Source organism: Otolemur garnettii, unplaced genomic scaffold, assembly GCF_000181295.1.
Source record: "Otolemur garnettii isolate 467f Iridium unplaced genomic scaffold, OtoGar3 scaffold00029, whole genome shotgun sequence".
Classification (NCBI taxonomy): domain Eukaryota; kingdom Metazoa; phylum Chordata; class Mammalia; order Primates; family Galagidae; genus Otolemur; species Otolemur garnettii.
Genome location: NW_003852424.1, coordinates 18,933,592 through 18,939,835, shown reverse-complemented (window position 1 = coordinate 18,939,835; position 6,244 = coordinate 18,933,592). Strand labels below are relative to the sequence as shown.

At 37.7% G+C, this 6,244-nt stretch overlaps 1 non-coding gene across 1 annotated transcript; it reads right to left on the bottom strand.

Moving 5' to 3' along the window:
- Nucleotides 1–3,001: 3,001 nt before the first annotated feature.
- On the bottom strand, nt 3,002–3,074 carry TRNAM-CAU. Its single transcript has one exon. It is a non-coding gene; the product is annotated as a tRNA-Met (tRNA).
- Between the last annotated feature and the right edge of the window lie 3,170 nt (nt 3,075–6,244).

Below are 6,244 nucleotides of genomic sequence, written 5' to 3'. Positions count from 1 at the left end.
AGAAGATAGGGGTACTACTTTAGGGCCTCAGCTGTGGAAAGCAGAAAGAAACTGGAAATCAAGGACATGTGCAGAAGGAAATGGTTATAGGAAAATGCTTGCACTAGGCTCTTCATTGTGTTCAAATATAGAAATTAGTATTTTAGAAGTGTGATAGGATGATTGAGTTATTATTTTATATTTGACTTATCATTCCTTACCTTTATCTATTATCCTCATTTCCTTATTTGTATCTATTATCCTCATTTCAAGGTGGTAATTATATTTTATGGTTTAACTCTAGGCATTGAGAATGAAGTGAGACCTGACAGTGATTCAAATCTAACAAACCTTCATTCCAGAAGAGAAATGGAAAATTAAAAACAAAAAACTTCTTGAGAAACTTTCTAAAACACATTGGGTATGAGGAGGATGGAGAAAGTCTATGTGATAGGCATAACCATGAATAACGGGCTTTAGCTAGGGAGAGATCTTCTCTAGCAAAATGACATTTAATTTGAGGACTAAGTGCCAAGAAATCAGCATCTTGCTAAGTCTCAGGTGAGAGTAGAGGAGATGTTAGTCAGGAGCTGATAGCTGAAGAAGGGGCACTGGTAGACAGTCAAAAAAAACCAGCCTGCATAGAAGTGCAGTTGTCACAGAGCAGCAGAGTCAAATTTCAAGATTTATCTCATGCCATTTTAAGACCTGTACCACTGGCCTAATCAAGTGTTGGGTTGCTGAAAGAGCAGTCATTCACAGAACATAACCCTTTGATTATGAGAACTAAGAAGCTTTAGCTCAAATTGAAAAAGAGTTGCCAGTAATGGCAAAGTGCAAGGATTGTCTTACTATTCAGCACAGCAGAATCATGACCCTCCTTCTCTTTTCTTCACATTTTGGATCTCATTAGGTTCTGATAAACAAAGGGGTAAAATATATGTGTAGTATTACCTGATGGAATTTGTTTCCATATTGTAATAAAATTTCAGCAGTCTTTAAAAAGAGGAAAACAATTCATTTCAGGTTCTATATAAGGAAATCAAAAACCATCTGATTGTTTCATAAATTTGCTGGCATTTCTGAAGGTTTTGGTCTGGACTGTAATTACAGGTATTATAGTGGTGGATTCCAGGACTCTACTGAGGGCACAGCATCACCAACACAAGCCACAAACCACAATAAAAGGTATTGTTTGTATTTTTCTGAGAACAATTTAGATCTGACACAATTTCACTTTGAAATACCAAAAGGAAATCTAAAGGTCCTCATAGAGTATCAGGGTATGTATTTAGAATTATAGGGTTCTCCCACAAGCCACTTTATCTTGCTTTAAAAATGGGGTTAAGACAGTTATTTTGGAAATATGGTTATGGAGGTGGATGAGGTGAGATGGCCTCTTAGGTTATCACATCTGCACCATGATTCTCTCCAAATATGGGCCAGGAGGTTATATAGTGCTGGCGTATTCCCCTTATAGAGAAAGAAGAAGTTGGCATAGGCAGACCCGAGGTTTCTGGGACAATGATAAGGCAGAAGGAGGACAAGAATAAATTTTAAGAGATCACTGAAAATTGTAGAAAACAGGGCCATTACTCAGTGTTTAATTTTAAAGAAAGGAGAGGTAAACAAAAAATCCTCAGAGTCAGAATTCCTTCCCATCCTACTCATCTACATAAACCTACATAAATTTTGAGTCAGAAAAGCCCATTGTTCCAGGGTGAAAGGAACAATAAATTTCTTCGGTTCATTTCCTTCAAGAGATCAATAGATGGGAACTCTTGTCCATACTGTACTGCCATTCAAATTGTAAGACAGAAGGATTTTTGTGGATGAAGCTTAATCTGAAATGTAGATATGAAAACAAGATTTTTCTCTCCACTGCAGATATCCTGGTAAAATTTGCTGCTCTTGACTTCCTGCTTTTCCCATAGATCATTCAATTTTTCAAGCCTATTTAGTTCTTTTTCCTCACCCAGAGACTATCTGAAACCCAGAGGGAAGTCTGGGAAGAGAACTCCCGTGAGTTCTGGCCTCAGTCTGTAAACCCACTACTGAAAACCCTAATGAGCACCTGTGACACAAGCTCCGCGTGAGAAGCCAGCAATCCACAGGGCAACCAAAGCAGCAGCTACTGGAACTGCTCATGCTCATTCATCTCTAGGCGCTCAAAATTCACCCAGAGAAGTCCCAAAGTCTTCATTTTGAAAGTGAAGAAGAAACATGAGAAAGATTGACCACCTCAGTCCTCATATCCCATCATTTATCCAACCAAGCCAACTAGCCTTACATGCAGAAAGCTCTCTCACAGCCCCCAATGGCCTTGAGAGGTAAGAGTTACTCTCATGACAAGAATGACAACTTTGGACACAAGACAACTGGAGGAAGAGGAGGCTGAATGATGTCCTCAAGGCGACAACCTGCACAACTCTTTGCCTGAAAGCTGAGTGTGCCAGCTCCACACTCCCGAACCCTTTACCGCCCAGTGACTGCATCACAGTCGACATCTTGTCATAACTTCGTGTGCATTGTCCTTGTTTGCTTCCTGTTTCTCCCCACTCCTCCCAGGTGGGATGTAATTTCGTGAGGGCGGGAATATTTGGGTTTTCCTCGCTGTTGAATAGCTGCACTGCAAACAGTCTGCTAAGAAGATACGCGCTCTAGAAATATTTGTTGGGTAAGATTAGGAACATAAAGGACTTCGCCTACCCATAATTTCGGGTGGGTGAGCTTCATAGGATGGGATAGATTGGAAAAGAAACATGCCCTGCTTCCCCCGTCAAGTGGAGAGAAAGAGCAATTTCATCGCAAAGCTTGCAGTTGACAATGTCAGGTAAATCTCTTCTCCCGCCCATTTGGACGGCGAAGCTGAAAAGAGCCAAGAGAAGGAAGTGATTTCTACCTTGTCAGCTAATTGAGAGAAGACTAGTGTTCCATAAATGTGTGCGTGGGAAACTTGGTGTGTGATAACTTTGTGCGGGGGAGGTTTGGTGGGCATGCGCAGAGAGCGCCGTCAAAAGACTGCCCTCTCTGAGGTTCGAACTCAGGACCTTCAGATTATGAGACTGACGCGCTGCCGGCTGCGCTAAGAGGGCAACTGCAATACTACTCTGGCCCTTGACTTTATCAAGAATTCTTCTCCAGCATAGTGGCTTTTATCAATTCATAATTTTAAAAGAATATATCTAAAGTCTCTTGAAAATCATTCCGTATCAGCCAACGCTGCCCCTGAATGATTCCATACCCTGAACCAGTGGAGTCTACGCTTTTCCAGTATTCACATAAGGACGGGACCTTTCGGGCTGCCATAGAATTGTACCCGTCTTTGGCTGTTCTTTTCTCTCGTTTGGCCCATTGACCTGGATATTCCCTCCCTCAGAAATCTTAATCACTCTCATTTATACCTTCTATTGTCTCCTTTGATGAAAAGAAACAAAAGAGGTGCACAGTTACAGTTCACTGACTGAACAAAACCATGAATACATAAGAGAACAAAAAGTCCTCAAATGTCTTTTGTCTGTACTATTCTGTATTACTCTCTGTCTCTACTTGCATCTACATGACTGGAGGCATTCCCTCTACAAGAAAGAAAAAAAAAAAACAGAACTTAGTAATAATTTCTGTGTTTGTTCCTGGATTGTTTTGTTTTTACAATTTTGTGCATCACTAATTACACTAAGATTTGTTGAGTGTACTTCATGCATAGTCCAATTGAATTTCGGCAAGAAGACTATTTGCAGTAATCTGCACTTCCTAGACGCAGTGGAGACTCCCGTAATTTAAATACAAAATCCCAGAGCTGCTCAGTGGCTGAGCAGAGTAGCAGGGTTTTTAGATTCCAAAATGTGAAGTGTTTTTTCTTTCTCTGCTCCAACTTAACGATCTTTCTGCCTATTCTTCTCCATAGTAGCCCATTCATTCATTCACCAGATATCCAATTCCCAACCTCTTTTTTCTTACTTTTTATGCTTAGACTTCCAAATCAACTTGGACTCAATCTCCTCCTTCAAATACCACATCCAATAATTTTGCCAAATACTGCTTATTATTCTTGCATACTTCTTTTGAACCTATCATTTTCTTTCTACTCATTCAATATATTCTCACTGGGAGGTGTTCTGTGTCAGACACTATAGTAGGCTTAGATAATTGAAAGGGAATTACGCTACCCTAGACCTCAAGAGAAGGCCAGGTAAATATGGTCAAGGGAAGAGCTACTTCAAAATTTATGGTTTTCTGCCTCCCTGGCATTTACAGCTATATAACTCTTCCAAAAATATCTGTTTTGATAATGTCACTCTCTATACTCTGGCCATTCTTGATTTCCCAGTTATGATATCTTGCTATTCTCTTGGGTATTTGGCCCCACTTTTCTACCAAAATTATAATTTTTCTTTATAAAGTCAATTAGATTTATTGGTAGATTGTCCTGTTCAGTCCTTTAGTATCTTTACTGATTTATTGTCTACTAGACCTATCAACTACTGAGAAAGCAAGATTGACATTTGCGACTATAACTGTAAACTTCTCAATTTTTCATTTCCTGGTTTTCCACTATTGTCCATGAGTTTTGAAGCTCTGTTTCCTCCTACACATTTAGGACATTGTTTCTCTCGTGAATTGACACATATAATTATCTAACATTCCTCTGTATTCCAGGAAATTTCTGTGCTTTGAAATCTACTTTGTCTCATTTTAAAAAATATCCTCCTCAACTTTGAGTAATGCTTGCATGATGTATCTTTTCCCAATCTTTACTTTCAACCTCTTATGTAACTTCAAGGCTCATATACAAGTATATTGCAAGTGTTTCTTATTTATTTTTAATAAATTTTGACAATCTCTGGTTTTCAATTAATGTCAACATTACTATTAATTATAACATTAATGAATTTAATGTTATTAATAAGTTTTTAATAGATCTACAATTTAATAATCTATTAATGGTTTTATCCCTTTGTCTTTTATTCATCTATGTTTCTCTTCCCATCTTATTTTGGCTATGTATTCAAGTGGCTCAGGCATTACTATACACATATATAACTTTTCACAATATACTTGGAAACAGCGTCTTAGCATTCAAGTTGAATTTAGAAACATCACTGTTAAGTCTCTTTACCATATAATCTCTTTATATATTGTATTACTAGATATACAATGAAAACCATTACAAGTTTTGCTTTTAATAATCAAACCTTAAAGAACTCAAAAGAATAATAGTCTGTTTGGGATCAGTACTCTCAGTTTAGCTTCAAATTATTCATCTTTATGTCTAAAAAATATTTTTGCTATACCCAACATTCTAGGTTGACAGGTCTTTTCTTTTGGCATTTAATCAATGTCATGACATTTCCTTCTGGCCCCCATGGTTTCTGATGATAAATCCAGAATTATTGGATTCTACAAATAAATTTCAGTTTTGTTTTCTTTTGTCTGCTTTGATGATTTTTTTTCCCATTAGTTTTCAGTAGTTTGGCTGTGTTGTGTCTGGGCATTGATCTCTTTGAATTTGTCGTGCTTGAGGTTTGATGAACTTCTTTAAACTGGTTTATGTCTTTGAACAAATTTGGTATGTGTTCAATCATGAATTCTGAATTTCCCCCCTCAGGGATCTCTTTCTGGGAGTGTGATTACGTGGATATTAGATTTATGCTATATGTCTATTTGTCCCTGAGGCACTCTTCATTTTTAAATATATTCCTTTCTTTCTGTTGTTCATATTAACTAGGTAGTATTGTTTTATTTAAGTTTACTGGCTTTTTCCTCAGTCATCTCACTCTGCTCTTGAAACCATCGACTGCAGTTTCCCACACCACTGCAATAGTTCTTGTTGATGCATCTCTTTAGTTTAAAGTTCATGTTTACATCTTCCAATTATTTGCTAAGGCTTTCTAACTTTTCATTCATTTCAAGAGGATTAGCCCCTGATTTTTGGAGCATTGTTATACTACCTGTCTTAAAGTATTTGTCAGATTATTTCAACATCTGTGTCATCTCAGTATTGTTATCCATGGGTTCTCTTTCCTAAATGAGTTAAGACTTTACCTGTTATTTATATGCTGAGTAATTTTGGATTATATACTAAACATTTTGTATTATGTGATGAAATAATGTTTCTCTTTGAAATCTTAGATTCCAAGCAAGGACCAACACAAGGATCACCAGTGTGTTGTGGTTTCAAAATCAACTCTATTTTGGGTGGCTCCTGTAGCTCAAAGGAGTAGCGCACCAACCTTATATGTTGGAGGTGGTGGGTTCAAACCCA